General features: G+C 36.4%; 1 protein-coding gene across 6 annotated transcripts in view; it reads right to left on the bottom strand.

Moving 5' to 3' along the window:
- LOC150099156 (uncharacterized) overlaps positions 1 to 19,810 on the bottom strand; it is a 55,494-nt gene that overhangs the window by 14,272 nt on the left and 21,412 nt on the right. The gene's annotated exons all lie outside the window — the stretch shown is intronic.

A 19,810-nucleotide genomic window follows, 5' to 3' on the forward strand; every position in this document is an offset into this window, starting at 1 on the left:
GAAGATAAATTGACATCTATGAGATCTTGCCACAGTTGTCGCCAGTATTTGTTTTGCTATTGAAGAGCTTTGTATTTTTTCAAGTGACAGTTCTTGACTTCATTCAATTTTATATTTCCTGCAATTTCAGACAGTATATAAGAATGACCAGAACTATGGAGTTAATATTTCTGAGAGTTCTTCATGTAACATAGTATGATATCACTGATTTTGAACAGCTCAATGTAAAGGCTGCCCATCTGTTCATTAATGCTAAGCTCAACAGCATGAAAATATGCTTGGCTTTTGCTGAATAAAATTTCTGTTTGAATCTTACATAATTAGGAATGGTTCCCAGTATATTCTAAATAGGACAATGAGTTCTTGTGACAATTTTAGGTTCCACTTACATATGGAGAGTTTCAAAAAACATATTTTGACAGTGATGTTCTCAAACCTGCTATATGGCTAAGATATATTGTAATGTGTTCTCCATTTGGCCATACTGCTCAGACACATTACTCTTTCCTCCTCAAGTCAGCAACCCAGAATCTAGTTCACTATAGAAAAATAAAATAACAATAGTCAATCTTTTCTGGACTCTAATCACATCTTTCCAATGGCATATTCTTTCTCAGTTTACAGAAACCTACCCACCATGGGTTAGCATATACACAAAACTTTACCATCACCACCACACCCAATATGGTTATCATCAAAATCCTTCTTAATAAAGCTTCTAGCCTCTGTTACAGCTAATCCTCCCTCACAGGCTAAACTATCCCATATTTGTACTACCTTACTATTCGATGGCTACAATGCCAAAAAGATCGCAAAAAAATTATCTCCTTGTCAACACATAGATTATAGTAATGCTACTACAATTCCCTGCATTGGAGGCCCTTATTATTATCTGAGACCTCCAGGGAGTAAAGGACTGATCGAGGGAAGCTATAAATTACCCAAACCAGCTGTCATACCTTCCCTTAAATTCATTCACACTAGATGCACTCACTACCCCTAAGGGCAAACTATTCCGCTCACTCACTTCTCTCTGAGAAACACCTCACTCTTATCCCTTTCTTGACTGCAAATAAATTTAACTTCTATGGATGCCACTGTGATCTCTGCCCATGTGAAATAATGAAATATTTCATCAGACAATATCCTATAACACCCATTCAAGTTTATAGACCTCTATCATATCACCCACTCTTTCTCCTATTAACCAGTCTGCAATCTCTCCTCCTAATTTAAATCCCATAATCTGGATATAATCTTTATAACTCTAATTTGCACCCTTTCCACAGCTTCTTTATCCCCTTGGAACCCGGGAGACCAAATCTGCACACAGTAATCCAGATGTGGTCTTACCAAAGCCTTATAAAGAGGCAAAATGACTTCCTTATCCTTAAATGTCAAGGTTTGCTTCAACATTGCAGTTGTATTTGCAACTTTTCCTATGTGACATTTGAACTTCAAATTCCTATCTGCCAATATGCCAAGATCCCTTGCCTCCTCAGTTTCTTGTAGTATAACCCCACTAATATAATATTTCACTGGAAATCTAATCATGCCAAAGTGCATAACTTTACACTTACTAATATTAAACTGACAGCCATTTTCGTTTACCCAAATTCCTGGCCAATTCAAATAATTTTGTAAGTGCTGAATATTAGTGGCATCCCTAATTACCCTGCCTATCTTTGCATCATCGGCAAACAATTGCACATCTGATGTTAGACCCTGCCTGATATCATTAATGTATATATTGAACAATAATGGCTCAAGGACTGACACCTTAAATATGGCAGATTCACACCCACTGTATACCACTTTTTGATACTGTCTGTCAACCACCCCTGATCCAAGTCAAGAGTTTATATTCCAATCCCATATTCTCCAGTTTATGCAACAGCCTTTTGGGTGGTATCCAATCAAATGCCTTAGAAAAATCCAACATTATCATAGTGTATTCATTCCCTTTATCCAATTCGGCAGTAACATTGTTATAAAATATGAGCAAATTGCTAAACACGATCTTCCTTTGGTAAACCCATGCTGCTCCTTGCAGGGTATAGCTTGTCTACCCACTACTGTACGCAAGCTCTTACGAACTTCTCTAAAATCTTCACTACCACACCAGAGATACTAATAGGTCGGTAGTTAGACACACCAGTTTTTGCATGACCCTTGTACAATGGAGCTATCATACATTTCTTTCATTCCTGTGGTATCATTCCTGAGCTGAGGCTCAAGTTATACAAGCATGTGAAAGGCCTAGTCAATTCACCTGTGCATTCCTTTAGCAAATGGGCTTAGATTACCCTATAGACAAATATTGTCCTATAATCCCTATAGACAAATTCTTATCCACAGCTCTTCAACCTGATTTTCATGCACCTCTAACTCTTCATCCAAAGTAGAAGTAGCACTGTGCACCTTGTTACATAATATACCTGGTTGATATTTCTTAGCAAAGTGAGCACTCATTAATTGAACAATCTCATTAGCTTCCAACACTTGAGTACCATCTGCATTCAATAAAGTTATTCTTTCACAGTCATTCTTTCTTTTGCTTACAGCATAACAATAAAATTCTTTTGGATTGCCTTTAGCTTGCATGGCCAATTTCTTTCATACTCCGATTTAGCTTTCAACACAATAGCTGTTACTTTTCTGGTTTGTCTGAGCTTTATATATTTCATAACTCCTTTCACTCTTATTCTCACAATATTCTTTCTACATCATCTTGTTTTTGTGGATCTCTTGTTTAATATGGTTGCACATCCATTTCACTCCCAACCTATTTATTATTCGAACACTAGGGATGCACTCAGATACTGCCTCATTTAAGCATTTTTTTAGTTCCCATGCATTGCTGACATTTTTTCCCATTCAGTAACTGATACCACGAGACCAAAGATAGTATTCTCCTAAGTTAATTATAATTTGCCAGTTTTGTAGTTCAGCATGTAACCTGTTCTAATCAGAGCAACAATACAATTAGATACTTCCCAAAAAAGGACAGCATGATCACTGTCACCAACTGGTGGTAAAATAGCTATATTTCCCACCAAGTACAGAATGACAGGGCATGAAAGAAAAAGCAAATAGGAAAAGCATAAAAGTGCGAGAGACTGTGAGAAAAGAGATATTATTGTATGGGGATTCGATGAAAAGAGTTGTATTTAATGAAAAAATAATGAAAGCACATTTTCCATGTGCTTTCATTATTTAATTCAATGAGAGAAGATATGAAAGAGTTGTCAGTGGAAGTGATAATGAAGAGCAAGAAAGTAAAGATTGTAAGTTTGCTGCCTTGGTATGATAGGACAGAACTGAGAAGACAGTCATGATTGCCAATAAGTCAATGAGAAGACTGTGCAGGAGGAATGGTGTGTAGTTTATTGATGTATGGTGTGAATTTGATGGACAAAAGGACATATATGCCTGACAAACTACATTTAAATGGTTTTGGAGTTAGATGTTTGGAGAAAGTGTTGTTTAGTGAGAGTGTGGTAGTGCAAAACTAGGGAAACTGGAGTTATTAGAGAGGATGATATCAAGCATGTGCCTGGCCACCCCCGTGATAAATGAGTGGGTACAATAATGATTATGCAATGCCGAACGGGATTTCATAGTCTCCAATTTAAATAGGGTTGATAATGACATTACACAAGGGAAACTATGGGTACAAACAGGGCCGTAGCCAGATTAGATCGAGCCCTGAGGCAAACAATTAAAATATCGCCCCTGACTGATTATAAGACAAAAATATAAGAAAATCTCCAATTGCTATTTTGTTTTTATTACAAGAGAAACATTAATGCAGAATGATTACATAATAATATTAATTAAATGTCTGCTCTACGGGGATATTGGACAATAAAACTGTTCATAAGTTCTTCTAAATTTAAATTATAAGCTATATCTGTTTCTATCGATATAGTTGCTAAACCAACCTATCTTTCTTGGGTCATTGCTGCTCACAAATAATTTTTAATCAGTTTAAGCTTGGAAAAACTTCATTCCACACTTGCTATGCTAACAATTCCTGTCAGCATAGTGACGGCTCCTACCTCAATATGGCTGAACAAGCACCCTTATTAAGCCGTGCTGTGAGGCAAGCTGCCTCTATGCTATACCCTGTCAACAGTACTGGGTGCAAAGGGACATTGAAATGCATGTACAAAAATGCAAGAAGTATCAGGAATAATAAGGGTGAGGAGATTTTGCCATTGGTAAGCTCAACTTGTCCAAAAATTATAGGCATCAGTGAGAACTGGTTGACTAAAATGATATAGTTACAGGGATAGAATGTAAAGGGTACTGTATTTTCAGGGAATATAGAAGGAACAGAACAGGAGGTGAGATATTGCTGATGATAGCTGCAGAATTACAACTGACAAAATTAGAAGTTAAAGAGGATATTAGGTCTAAGGGAGATAGTTCATTTGGGCTGTCTAGTGTGAGATAGAGGCAAATAGGACAACAAAATACATTATTGGATGCTGCTATAGACCAGGGGGTTCACAGGATGATGTAGATGTCATGTATCGGCAAATCAGCATAATAAATGTAGGCCAAATATTGGAGACTTTAACTATGGTTGCATCGACTGGAGGGACAAAAGGGGGTATGGCAAAATGGAAGTGGGATTTATATAGTTGCTGAGGAATAATTACATGAAACAACATGTCATAGAGGGGACAAGGGGTTTGAGGGTGTTGGATCTGATAATAGCATCAGAAGATGTATTAATAACCAAGGTAGACAGTCTGTCTCCAATTGGGGAGATTGACCATGTGGTCTTGGTCTGGGAAGTTTCCAAACACCTGGAGTTCTCAGTCAAGAATGGATTTATGTTCAACTACAAGGCCAGTGATTACGAGAGACTCAGAAGTCATCTTGGAACAGTGCTATGGCTTGAGAAGTTACAAGGAAAGAATGTCAGTAGTGTATGGCAAGTGGTCAGCGATTGCTTGAGATTAACAGTATCATCATCATCATCATCAAATTCCTGCCATGTACCCTCAAGGGGTGTACAGGATATGACAGTACTACATGAAAAAATTACATCATTACTAACTTCCTATCTACAATTTTCCTCCAAATCAGTCTGTTACTTGTCAAGACTCCAACATTATCAGATCTTATATTTCTATCATCTAAGGCACTTTGTACAGTATCAATCCACCTATATCTTGGTCTTCCTCTGGGTCGTTTTCCTGCCAACCTGGCAGAGAACACTTGTTTTGCTAATCTTTCCTCTCCCATTCTATTTAAGTGACCATACCATCTGAGATTAGCTCTGCTAACGCATTCCTGGATGCTGACAATGTCAAGTTCTTTCCTAATATCCTCATTTTTAATATGATATTGCCATTGATGCCATCTGTTCACGCCTCTAATCTTTCTCAGGACTCTCATATCTGCGGTCTCTAGTCTTTGGTCAAGTGTTTTACTTCTGACCCAGCTCTCAGATCCATAAGTTAAAATTGGTTTGAACACTGTCTTGTATACAGCTAATTTAGTGTTCCGACTAATTTCTTTCTTATTCCATATGAATTTATTCAATTGACTTCCCACGATACCAGCTTTGCTGATTCTGTTTTGTATTTCAATATTTAGTTTACCATCTTCAGTAAAAATTGTGCCTAAGTAGCTGAAATGTTTTACTTGTTCCACAGGTTCTCCATTCACAACACAGTTGACATTTTCAATGATTCTGCCTATTTTCATTGTCTTTGTCTTTTTATTGCTGACCTTCATACCATATCTATTACAACAGCTGTTCAATTTAGTCAGAGAATCTTGCAGACTTGTAGCGGATTTATTTAGAAGTATAACATCATCTGCATAAAGCAAAGAGCTGACATTAACATCTCCAATTTTGATATCAGGTTTAATACCACATTCCTTCATAATGTGATCCATATAGATAATGAATAACAGAGGGGATAATGTACATCCTTGTCTCACACCAGATTTAACATTAAACCATCTTCCTGTACTTCCTTCAATTCTAACTGCTGACTCACAACTCAAATAAAGACTAAGTATTGCTTGATATAATGCCCCATTGACACCATATAACTGCAGCGTATTGAATAGCTTCTCTCTTGGCACCTTGTCATATGCCTTTTCCAAATCGACAAAACTTAAATACAGATCTTTGTTATATTCCCATGCTTTCTCGACTATTTGTCGTAAAGTGAAGATCTGATCCTGACAGCCTCTATTTGGCCTGAATCCAGCTTGTTCTTCACCAAGCTTTTCTTCCACAATTCTTCTCAACTGTTTCTCAAGTATACTTGCATAGATCTTGCCAGGAACACTCAGTAGGGAAATACCTCTGTAATTCTCACATTCAGTTTTATTTCCCTTTTTATATATGGGTACTATGAGAGCTCTACTCCAATCATCGGGAATTCGTCCTTCTGCCCAGGCTTTCTGAACTATGCAGTGCAGCCACTGTAAGACTCTTATACCACCATACTTCAGCATTTCTGGTCGAATATCATCTACTCCTGCTGCCTTTCCACATTTCAAGCCTTTGACGGCTTTTTCTACTTCAAGTATGGATATGTATTCCTGACTGCATGCCTGGTCAGTGTTTTTTATCACTGTGCTATCATCACTGCTTGTTTCATTTAGCAGTTTTTCAAAGTAATTACTCCATACTTCAAGGATATCTTTTTCTCCAGTTTTCATTTCACCTTTATCATCTCTAATTCCTTTTACAGCACTCTTTCCTCCATTCCTAAGCTTCTTCAACAACCTCCAGAATATTTTGCCACCTTCTTGATATTTATTTTCTATATTCTTGCCAAAGTCCTCCCATGACTTTTGTTTAGCTAGTTTTACAAAATATTTAGCTTTCTTACATTTGTCTCTGTATTCTGTAAGAGTAAAAGCTGACTTATTTGCCAGGAACTTTTGATATGCTTTCTTCTTTTCCTTCACTGCCTCTTTAACTTCCTGTGTCCACCAGGGAGTTCTGATTTTTTTATCCTTGCACACAACCTCACCACATGCCTCTCTGGCAGAATCAATCAATGTTTCCTTCAGAGTTTGCCACTGAATCTCCAAGGTTTGATTCCTGTTCTCAAACTCTTTTTAACAGTAACAGATTAACAGTATCAGACTGCATATCCTAGGTCAGGAGGATAAACCAAGTTGGAATTAAGTGGATGAGTAGGGATATAAAGCAAGAGCTGCAAACAAAGAAAACACTGTGGAGGAAATATAAAGAAAAAAGTGATCAGCATACTCATGAGCTGTACAAAGTGCAAGCAAGAAATGTGACTAGTACTGGCAAGGAAGGTCAAATCAAACTATGAGAATTAGCCAAACAGGCCAAAGTAAACCCAAAGGAGTTTTTTTCATTATGTAGGAAATAAGAGGTACAAATGACTATGGTAGAATGATTTTCAACAATGCTCATGGTAGGAAGGTGACTAAACTAAAAGAAATAGTTGAGTTGCTGTGTGATCATTTTGAAAATGTGTATCATCCAGGTGGTGAATTTTACAGTTGCTGATGTTACTGAGATTCATATTAAGATTGAGGTAGATGCACAGGATGTGTTCAGCATATTAATAAAATATGAATGTGAACACAGCAGTGGGACTAGATGGCATATCAACCTCAGCACTGACAGGGTTCCAGGGAGGTGGAAAGAGGTGCATAAAGGTGGCTCCAAGACAGAGATAGCCAACTACAGATAAAGCATTGGAAAAGTTGGTGAAAGGTCATATATAACAATGGGTGAATAGGGATACGATACTATAGTGAGCAGCATGGCTTTGTAAAGGGTGGGTCCTGTCTTAGTAACTTATTCACAATTCATAATAAAGTGACAGCAGAATTGGATAAAGGCTACATCATGATACTGCTCGACTTTGCATCTGACAGAATACCACATGGAAAACTATTACAAAAACTAGAGAGGATGGGAATGGATATGAAGCTAGTAGTATGAATAGGGGGATAGCTGACAGACAGACTAGTGAAATACCTCAGGGTTTGGTACTAGGGCCACTACTCTTTAATTTGTATATCAATGACATTGGGAAAGATTTGAAAGGGGATATTCAATTGTTTGCTGATGATGCAAAACTGGGGAGAGCAATAGTTGATAAAGGTGACTTAGATATCCTGCAGGATGATTTAACCAAATTGGTATTGTGGGCAACGGATAATTTCAATTTAATGTTGTAAAATGTAAGGTTATGCACTTCAGGTCGAAAAGGTTGCATGTGGTGTGTCATATTGATGATATTAATTTGCAGGAAATTGATGAGGCTAGGAACTTGGGAATAATGGTGGACAAAGAGTTAAAGTTCAGAGGGCATATTGCAAAGGTTGGTAAAATAGCTCAACGAATTACTTGGATGTTAAAAAACATGCTAACAATAAAGATAAGGAAGTTATTATCTCGCTTTATAAGGCTATAATTTGGCCACATCTTGACTACTGTGCATGTATTTGGTCACCTGGGGACCAGGAATTGCTCGAAAAGATTCAGAGACAAGTGACCAAAATGGTGAAAAGTCTGTGGAATACTCCCTACGAAGATAGGTTGAAGGTTTGTGGATTACAAAGTTTATCTGATAGGCAGAAAAGAGGGGACATGAAACTTTTAAGATATTAAATGGGTTTTATAAAATTGATGCAAGTGAAATTTTTCAATATATGACAAATAGTCAGAAAACTAGAGGGCCATCTGTGGAAGTTGTGTGAGTGTAGTTAGTAGGGGTATGCAGACCAGATTTTTTTGCGTGAAGTGTGGTGAGTGATAGAATAGACTGCCAGAATTGGATGTGAATTCTCTGATGGTAAATGGATTCTAAAAGAGGCATGATAGGATTTGGGTTTCCTTTGGTGAGTCTCTGGACTCCTTGGAGATGCTGTAAATAATAATAATTCTTTCGGAAGGTACTTTAATATACGGAAGACAAATTCTGGACCCTGTATGAAGATTGTTAAGATCAAAATCATGATTATTGACAATTTTATTAATAGTTTTTGTATTATAAACATTAGAATCAAAGGTAGATCTGAAAACAGACAGTTCCTTGTTTAGAAGAGAATTGGTTGAATGTATTTTTATGAGCTCTATCAATTAGAGATTTGACTACACCATATTTCTTATGAGGGTGATGATGTGAGTTAGAACCAATGTATTTGCCAGTATGAGTTAACTTTCTACATACTGAGAGCTATACTCTGCCATTTGGTTGACACAGAATGAGAATGCTGAGAATATGTTGTTCCAAATGTTCCGTGAATTAGAAAAAGTAGGTGAAATGGGAAACACCACAGCTGTTCCTTTAATCTACTTGTATAATTTGTTCCTACAACTGAAGTATCCTGAATTAATGTTCAAGTCAAATAACTTTACAATATCAGGAGGAAAATCATTATGAAGTAATTCAATTGGATTATTCAGAGGGATGTTTGTAAAGAATGAGACATCAAAACTTACTAGATGATCTCTGGGTGGTAAGGATAATCCTGTAATTTTATTCTTGAAATCTATTGAAATTTTTTATGAAAGAAGCAGTTTCCTGTAAACGAACGTTAAATTAAGATAGGATGAAATAGATATCTTGAGAATTTGTTAGGATATTTTCATTAAACATTCCATGAATAAGAATTTATTTATCAAGAATTTTGTTTGTATCATGGGAACAAGTACAGACCAAAATTGTAGTCGTGTAGCTTGCTGATTCAGGAACTGCATAATTAATAATGATATTATGGTATCATCCATGTAAGGATCCAGATTCTAACAGTATCCACAATTTATTATGGTATCTAAAATTTTCTTACTTAGCTTTCACATTTAACAGAAATCAATAATATATATTTCTCCAATAATATGTATTCCACCTAAACTCTAAAAATATACATAATTAAATAAGATGTCAAACGTGCATTAAATTTATAAAGATTTAATAACAGTTTCCAAATCTCCTCTACAAATGAAATCTTATATCACTTATGAGTTTTCAAGTACATATCATCACAACTTAAATATCTTAATTTAAGATGATGTATATACACCCACAAGACACAAATGGTTTCAGTGCTAAAATGTTTCCTATAGTATAGATTTCACATATAACTGCATTGGTGGCATTTGTAAGATGGTCTGTATGTGAAAATGAGTTTAAACTACGATGACATGTAAAAGGATTTATTATTATTATTAACATTTGACCTCCATGGAGTCTGAGACTCATCGTGGGAGGTACACACTATTGCACACAATGCTCATCCAACTGTGCTTGAAACTGATTCAACATGTCTACACCCACAACACACTCTGGCAATGCATTCCATTCACCAACCACTCTCCATGGAAAGAACCTACTCCTCTGCTCACACCCTCATTATACAGTTTCCAGCGATGGCCTCTTGTTCTACCTTCCCCCCATTCTATGAAAAATCTCTTCCATGTTGACCTAATAACAACCCCAGACTAGCTTATATGTCTCAATCATATCTCCCCACCTCTTCCTCATATTCACGAAGCTCTGCAACTTACATTCTCTCAATCTGTCCTCATACTCCACATTCCAAAAACCACTCATCAACTTTGTAAATCTTCTCTAGATCCTTTCCTGAAATTTGACTACACCATATTTCCAACATATCCTCGTCACCACGAACACTAGGCGACCAAATCTGTGCACAATAATCCATATGAAGTCTGATCAACGCCTTATACAATGGTCATAACCTCTTTATTTCTGCATGTTAGGCTTCTCCTCCACATCATTGCCATTATCCGATGTGACGTCTTCACAAGTTGTGCAATGTGGCACCTGAATTTCTGGTCCTTGTCCACCATCACTCCTAGATCTCTCATCTCCTCTACTTCCGTTAAAGTTACCTCACCAAGTGTATACTTTGCACCCCATCGTTGCTTACTAAATCTCAAAACCTCACACTTTGCAACATTGAACTGATAGTTCCACTTACCTGCCCATTCATGCAATCTATTCAAGTCCTCTTGTAAGACTATAACATCCATTTGACTGTGCATTGCTCTACCCAGTTTTGCATCATCTGCAAACAGCTGCATATCACTAGTTAAACCCATCCCAATATCATTAACATAAAAACTGAAAAACAATGGCCCCAAAACTTACCCTTGCAGAACATCACTAGTGACCTTTCTCTTTTGGGATACTGCACCCCATATACAACTTTCTGATACCTACCAGACAGCCAGTCACTGATCCAACTCTGAAGTCTGTTATCCAATCCCATCTGTTTCAATTTATTTAAGAGCTTGTCATGTGTCAGTCTATCAAAAGTCTTTGCAAAGTCTAAGTACACCACTGTATATGTATCATCAATTGCATCAGTCTTGGGACTGGTAGCTCAGCAGCAAATTTCCTCCATTCCGCTCTGTCATTGGCTTTCATCTTAATCTCCTGGTTACTCCTCAAACCCATGCTGTCTTTGACTTGGTCAAGAAAGCTAGTTAGTACAAATTCCTGTATTCTTTAAGATCATTTATAAACACAATTTATCACACAATTGTGTTTATAAATGAGATACATTTATTTAATCCCTCTTAGGGATTAAATAAATGATTTGATGTACTGGCAGGTCTGCTATATATATATGTACATCATTAATCCTATGAGGCTTTTTTTAGAGGGGATGTTTTGTTTTTGTTTGTTTTTGCAAGGATGTTAGTTTTGTTTCCTAATGAATTCACATCAATTGTGTTTGCTGTAATGATAACCAACTGTAAAAGGTGTACATCAACACAAAAATTGCAGCAGTAAAGAAGAATACATCGGTGACGAGGAAGAGCTTATCAGAGATCAAGTTTTTCCCTGGATATTTCACTGTGGATATAATATACTGCAATAATTGTTACATGTATGCATACAAAAATTTAAATGTTTATGGAGTGTTAAGTTACATTTTTTATATACACCTGAACCTCTTTATACGTGATAGATATGTTCCTAAAAATTACGCATAAATAGAATTCGTGTAAAAAGAACTACTGGCTCCATAGAAAAAGTGAAGATTGGTTCCAAACCTGAAATATAAGCAAAATAATGAACAAAACAAACATTAAATTAGTTAGGATCATAAGATTTTTATTTACATTTCACAGAGAACACATACACATATAATGAATTTTAATAACTAAAAAAAAACATCCATTTCAGTTGTTTGCTAAGGATTCTATAAAAAAATTATGTTATTCGCTATCAGTTTCTGACAATAAATGCGAAAACTTTCGTTTTCGTGAGACTGTAATATCATTAGAACTACTAGATATGGTATTATCATCATCGACTTCCACCTCAACTTGTGGAATTCTTCTTGTCATGTCTTGAACAAAAGTACCAATGGTTGTTTCAGTAATTTGAACCCACCAACAGTTTTTTGCATTTTTGATACGTAAGTTCCGTTTGGCATTTTTTTCCAGAAAAGGCCAGTTTCATCCATATTCCGAACTTGATCACGAGTGTAACCTCCATCCTCAATTATTTTAGCAAGTTTTTGTGAAAATGCTTTAGCAGCTATTTCATCAGCAGAAGCTGTTTCACCTTTAATTTTTATATTATGAAGAGCATGTCTTTTAATAAACTTAGCCAGCCAACCATTGCTTGCATGAAATTCATATTTTGTCCTCGATTGTGATGAAGTATCTGGCTGCAGTTTTTTAATCTGTCCATAAAATCTCAATGCTGATTGCTTGATGGAATTTCCATCAACTGGCATTCTTTTTTGTATATTATCTTCTATCCACATCACTAAAGTTTTTTCGGCCTTTTCTAGAAAAACATCTCTTTTCTATGATGATAATTTCGCACTCGATTTTGTACCAGAACATACCGCTTTTCTAATAGCCTCTTCATTTTTCTTTATAGATCTGACAGTTGATTCATGGACTCCAAAATGCTTACCCACAGCCGTCGCACCTTCCCTAGTTTGAAGACGATCTAAAATTTGAATTTTTATATCCAAGGAAACGGCTTTCCTTTTTTTTCTTTTGGTTATCGGCAACATCAGGTGAGGGCTGGATTAAAATCTTTGGTTAATGAAATGAAAGTTTGAAAATTACACATAGCTTACCATTTATTATTTCTTGGCAAAATTATTAATTTTATAACGCGATTTTTATTTTAATTTCACTTAAAAAATGCAAATACAAAAAATGCGGTAACTGTCTACTCAAACACCAAATTCAAACCGCCACGAACTGCTTTTTTATGCGCAGTCAGTTATGTAATTTGGGGAATTCCCAATAAATGAAATTCATAAGGATTTAAAATTTTCTTAATTGAAATGAGAATGCAATTCTACAAAATTCTCAGAATTTTCTTGAATTACGAATTTTTTCCTAACTTAGACTTTAGGTTGGTCGCGTAAAAGTGAATAAAAATCGCGTTAAAAAATTATTTTTGATACTCCAATTCGCATAACTCCGAATTCGCGTAAAAAAAATTCGCATAAAAAGAGGTTTAGGTGTATATATATATATATATATATATATATATCTTATCCACACGCAAGATCTCTTGTAGCCTACAGCAGATTACTGTCGTGCTTGGGGTCAAGAGGATAAGAAGAAAAGAGGACTCTGTTCACATTTTGTTGGAACAGCTGAAGGTTGTATACTTTGGGGAAAGTAGAGTAGGGGAGACTGTTTCAAAGAACAGAAGTTGACGAATGAAAGAGGAGGGAGTGAAGTTGGTTTGGTGAGTTTCAAGATGGACTATAAAAGAGTGTTGGTAAGCAATGGCTCTTGTTCTAATGATATTGGAGGAAAGTGAAGGAATAATAGTGGCCAATTCAGAAGAGCACTATCCATGAAAGAAATAATTTGTAGAAGAGCACAAGGCAGTAACTAAACATTTGTGAAAGAGGGATCATTAATTACTGAGGCTACCCTCTTCTAGATAGAAATGAGCAATCTTAGAGAGGATTTTGGTGCACCATCCCAAAATGGAAGTAATATTCCATGGTTGAGTTTTTGATTTGTATAGAGTTAGCAGCTGTGAAGGCATGAAGTAGTATCTCATGTGAAAAAGTACACCAAGTTTTTGGGCAGCTGCAGAAGCTATAGTTGTGAAATGAAAGATCGGAGATGTAGGTCAGTCTAAGAAGGGAAATCTGATCATATTTGGATATCTGGGTATTTTTGAAGGTAAGGGGAAGTGCAAGCTCCTTCTTGCAAGAAATCAGACAGGACTAAGTTTTAGTGACAATGAAGTCTAAAAGGTTATCCTTGCTCCACTGGGATATAACTAGATAGTTGGATTCTAATACTTGAGCACTACAAGGTTTCTCAAATGAAAAGGAGGAATGGAGTAAATTGTCATCAGCAAAACTATGATTGGGATTGAAAGTCTGTGAGAACAAGTCATTTATATACAAGAGGAAGAGAGTGGGTGAAAGAAAGAAACCCTGGGGTACTCCTGCATTGGAGGAGAAATCTAAAGAGAGGAAACTATCCACCATGACACGTAATGAGCAACCAGTGAAAAAGTTGGCAATTCAGTTGCCGTGTGGAAGGCAGACCATAAGATGACAGTTTGCCAAACTCAATCAATTGCCTTTGAAATGTTCAGGACAACCACATAAGTTTCTCCGAATTTTTCCATAGCTTGAATCCAGAGGTGGGTGGGTGGTGAAAGCTAGATCAGCTGTAGATCACGAGTAATAGATCCATACTGCTGGTTACTGATTAGTTGGTAGGTCTCTAGGTGGTTCAAGAGTTGGTTGTTGATGACCTTCTTCATAACTTTAGAGAGAACAGAAGTGAGAACAATTGGCCAGTAGTTCATTGGTTGGTTTTTATCGCCTTTCTTTGAGATGGACTGGATGTGGGCCTGTCTCTATGTTGTAGGGTAGATTGAAAAAGTGATACAGAATATGTGTTAATTTTGGGGCAGTAGTTTTTAATACAGTAGGTGAGATACCATCAGGACTAAATGTCTTGTTTTTGTTCAAGTTATTAAGGATTCTTCAGATTGCTTTTTGGATTTCTCAATGTCATCTATAGTATTCTGACAGAACACTATGGTTGATATTGAGAAAGCAGTTCTTGGTGGAGTACTTTTCCCAGGCAGAAATTGGAAGAAAAGAGTAATGCCAGTAAGTCGGCCTTGTCTTTAGGGGAGATAACTACAGTACTATCCAGATGGAAGAGTGGTGAAAACCTTGGACAAAAGTTGACCTGATGGCCTTGGCAGGGGGGGGGGGGGCAAGAAGGAATGATTGCCATTTGGACAGGAGGTGAGTTTCCAGTTTTGGGCTTTTTCAAAGTCTGATTTGGATTTGATGATGATCCTTTTACAGATGTTGAGAGCTGCAGGATAGTCAGATTGAGCAGCTGGAGCTTTGATCTTCAGCCATTCGTGGTATGCAAAGGTTTCTTCTTTTACTACCAATGCAGTAAAAGAAACCAAGACTTGGATGGTGGCTGTGAATTTGGAGTGGAATAAGGGATGAAAGCCTTCATTCCTTATTCCTCTTTCTGTTATTCAGTCTGAGCAGGTGTTTGGGTCAGAAGAATTGAGACAGTATTTGTACCATGGGAAGGAGGAGGAGTAAAAGTAATGGAGGTCATCCCACTTTGTGCCATTGTGGTGCCAAAGGAGATGAGACTGAGAACTAGTGGGCAAAGGTTGTTCTGTGGCAAAAGAGACTTGTCTGAGGTTGTAATCTGAGTTACCAATAGCAGAACTACCATCCACAGTATACTTGGAAGGGGAGGTTGTAAAGAAGAGATAGAGTGTATTGGAAAATTAGAGAGGTTGTTAGGTATTCTGGTAGGGAGACAGATGATCTATGATAGGTCATTGCTAATGGTAAACACCTCAGTATCTTTGTCTGCTTGAATGGTGAAACTGGGGAAGGGAAGCTAATAAAAGTTATAAGTCCCCAAGAAGGATTTTTTTTTATGTTGCTCCCACCTACAAAAGGTCATTTGCAAACCTATTCTGTAACAAAGGTGGACTAAGAATTTTTTTCTCCTTTTTTTTAATCAATTTTATATATTTTTTTGTATTTTTAATTTATTTTTTACATAATCCAGAAACCTAGCTTTAGAGATCAAACACAGAACTTTTTCAAGCCACTTCAGGCCTTCAAAAAGTTGGGGCATTGATCTCACACCAGGTGATGAAATTCATCTCCCACCTAAAGAGAACTACAACATCCATGCCAATGGCAGGATTTGAACTTGCAGCCTGTTGGGCGACCTCACTATTAGAGTATTCTGACTGTAGAAAGTTCTGAAGCTTTAGAGAGAGAGAGAGCTGAAGAGATCAGAATGGTTAATGGAGTTTGGAGAGCAATGAAGAGAGCGTATTAAAAGGAATGGTTGGTTTGGTAAGGAAATTTTGAGCCAAAGCAGATCAAACAAGGGGGGGGGAGAGGAATTCAAGGTTTTCCAATTACTGGCCATGGTATGTCAGTTCTGCCATCAGAACTGACATACCATATGACATTTCATATGCAGAGTACAAATGAAATTAGTATGATACTAAAACTCTTTGACTCTTAGTGATACTAAGAGTCAGAGAGAGAGAGAGAGAGAGGTTGAGAAGCAGATTGTAGAAAGACAGGAAGAAGATGAATACAAAGATTAAGAAGTGATTATGGTAGGGCAGATTCAGTGGAAAAAAGGAGATGATAAGGATATGAATGAAAATCAGTCAGGATCAGGGAAAAGGAAATGGAAAATCGAAGAACAACGTGAACTATAGCAGAGAGAGAGAGAGAGAGAGTATGTAGTGATGGTATTGGTGGGATGCCCTCAAACGGTAGGGAATTGTTAAGTTTTTATATAATATAAGTACAGAAGGTCTGGACAGAGGGACGAATTCTCGATGATTGGAGTAGAGCTCTCATAGTACCCATATATAAAAAGGGAAATAAAACTGAATGTGAGAATTACAAAGATATTTCCTTATCGAGTGTTCCTGGGAAGATTTATGCAAGTATACTTGAGAAACAACTGAGAAGGATTGTGGAAGGGAAGTCTGGTGAAGTACAGGCTGGATTCAGGCCAAAAAGAGGCTGTCAGGATCAGATTTTCATTTTACGACAGATAGCTGAGAAATCATGGGAATATAACAAAGATCTCTATTTAAGTTTGTCGATCTGGAAAAGGCATATGATAAGGTGCCAAGAGAGAAGCTATTCAATACGCTACAGTTATATGGTCAATGGGGTATTATATCAAGCAATACTTAGTCTTTATTTGAGTTATAAGTCAGCAGTTAGAAATGAAGTAAGTACAGGAAAATGGTTTAATATTAAATCTGGTGTGAGACAAGGATGTACATAATCCCCTCTGCTATTCATTACCTATATGGATCACATTATGAATAAAAGTGGTATTAAATATGATACAAAATTGGAGATATTAATATCAGCTCTTTGCTTTATGCGGACAATGTTATATTTCTAAATAAAATCTGCTACAAGTCTGCAAGATATCCTGACTAAATTGAATAACTGTTGTAATAGATATGGTATTAAGGTCAGCATTAAAAAGACAAAGACAATGAAAATAGGCAGAATCGCTGAAAATGTCAACTGCATTGTGAATAGAGAACCTGTGAAATAAGTAAAACATTTCAGCTATTTAGGCATGATTTTTAATGAAGATGGTTAATTAAATATGGAAATAGACAACAGAATCAACAAAGCTGGTATGGTGGGCAGTCAATTGAATAAATTCATATGGAATAAGAGAGAAATTAGTCGGAACACTAAATGTATACAAAATAGTGTTCAAACCAGTTTTAACTTTTGGATCTGAGAGCTGGGTCAGAAGTAAAACACTTGACCAAAGACTAGATACTGCAGATATGAGAGTCCTGAGAAAGATTAGAGGCGTGAACAGATGGCATCAATGGCAATATCATATTAAAAATGAGGATATTAGGAAAGAACTTGACATTGTCAGCATCCAGGAATGAGTTAGCAGAGCTAATCTCAGATGGTATGGTCACTTAAACAGAATGGGCGAGGAAAGATTAGCAAAACAAGTGTTCTCTGCCAGGTCGACAGGAAAACGACCCAGAGGAAGACCAAGATATAGGTGGATTGATATGGTACAAAGTGCCTTAGATGATAGAAATATAAGATCTGATAATGTTGGAGTCTTGACAAGTAACAGTCTGATTTGGAGGAAAATTGTAGATCGGAAGTTAGTAATGATGTAAATTTTTCATGTAGTACTATCATATCCTGTAGACCCCTTGAGGGTAGATGGTAGGAATTTGATGATCATGATGGTATTGTCAGAGGTAAAAATGATTTCCCATGTCAGTTTCACGTGTAAAAATTTCTTATTAATGAGAATTCTTTGGTATACTTTGAGATATCCCAGTAGTGAAAAGGATATACCACAATTTTCACATATAAAAGGTTTCTCGTTACAGTAATTTCTTGTGTACTTTGAAATAACCATGTGCTGAAAAAGATTTACCACAAGTTTTACAGATAAATGGTTTTTCATTAGAGTGAGTTCTTATGTGTGTTTTAAGAGTTCCCTGTTCAGAAAATAACTTACCAAAAGTTTTACATATAAAAGGTTTCTCATTTGTATGAATTCTTTCTTAAGTGTGGACTGAGACTTGAAAAAGCGGTACTGTTGGTTTCACAGATAAAAGGTTTTTCATTCTCATTCGTATGAAGCTGCCTATGTTTTAAGACTCACAAGATGTGAAAATGATTTACTACAAGTTTCACATTTGAAAGGTTTTTCTTTACTGTGAACACTTTTATGAAGCTTAAACTGTACAGTTGTGTAAATGACCTACTACATGTTTCACACCTAAAAAGGTCTGTCATTAGTGTGAATTTTCATGTGTCTTTTAAGATCACCATTTTGTTTGTATGATTTACCACAAGTTCCACAAGTAAAATGTTTCTGACTAGTGTGAACTCTGGTATGTTGCTTAAGATAATAATTCTGTGAAAATGATTTACCACAAGTTACACTGGTAAAAGGTTTCTCGTTAGTGTGAATTTTTGTGTTGTTTAAGATATACTTTTGTTATAAATGATTTTGCACAAGTTCCACATTTAAATGGTTTCTCGTTAGTGCAAGTTCTTGTGTGTGTATTTTAAGTTGTTCTAGTTGTGCAAACTGTTTACTACAAATTTCACAGGTAAATGGCTCGTTAGTGTGAACTCTGATGTGCTGCCTAAGATTATTATTCCTTGGAAATGATTTACCACAGGTTCCACAGACAAAAGGCTTCTCATTAGTGTGAAATCTCATATGTTGCTTAAGAGTATCGTTTCTTGAAAATGAGTTACCACAAGTTTCACAGGTAAAAGGTTTCTCATTAGTGTGAATTTTCATGTGTTGTGTAAGACAATCATCTGTGGAAAATGATTTACCACATGTTTCACAGGTAAAAACTTTCTCATTATTGTGAATTTTTGTATGCCTTGTTAGGTCTCTGTTATATAAAAAAGATTTACTGCAAGTCCCACATGTAAACTTTTTCTAAATACTGGGAATTTTTCTTGCTACTCTTTCAGCTCACTGTTCTTTGAAAATGGCTTACCACAAGTTGCACAAGTAAATGTTTCTGATTCTCGTGCATTTCTGTATCTTAGAAATAATTTAGCAAAAGTTCCACATTTAAACAGCATTATTTATGCGTGCATTCCCAAGTATATCTCCTCATTTGTGCAAATGATTTTCCAGGATCATCACGCACAAAGGAATTCTTATTACTCTAAATATCTCTATGTGAAGATCTGTAGCATGAAAATGATTTCACACATTTGTCACAAATGAATTTTCTCA

The sequence above is a fragment of the Typopeltis vanoorti genome, chromosome 14 (assembly GCF_054136105.1).
Source record: "Typopeltis vanoorti isolate ZY-2024b chromosome 14, IOZ_Tvanoo_1.0, whole genome shotgun sequence".
Taxonomy (NCBI): Eukaryota; Metazoa; Arthropoda; class Arachnida; order Uropygi; family Thelyphonidae; genus Typopeltis; species Typopeltis vanoorti.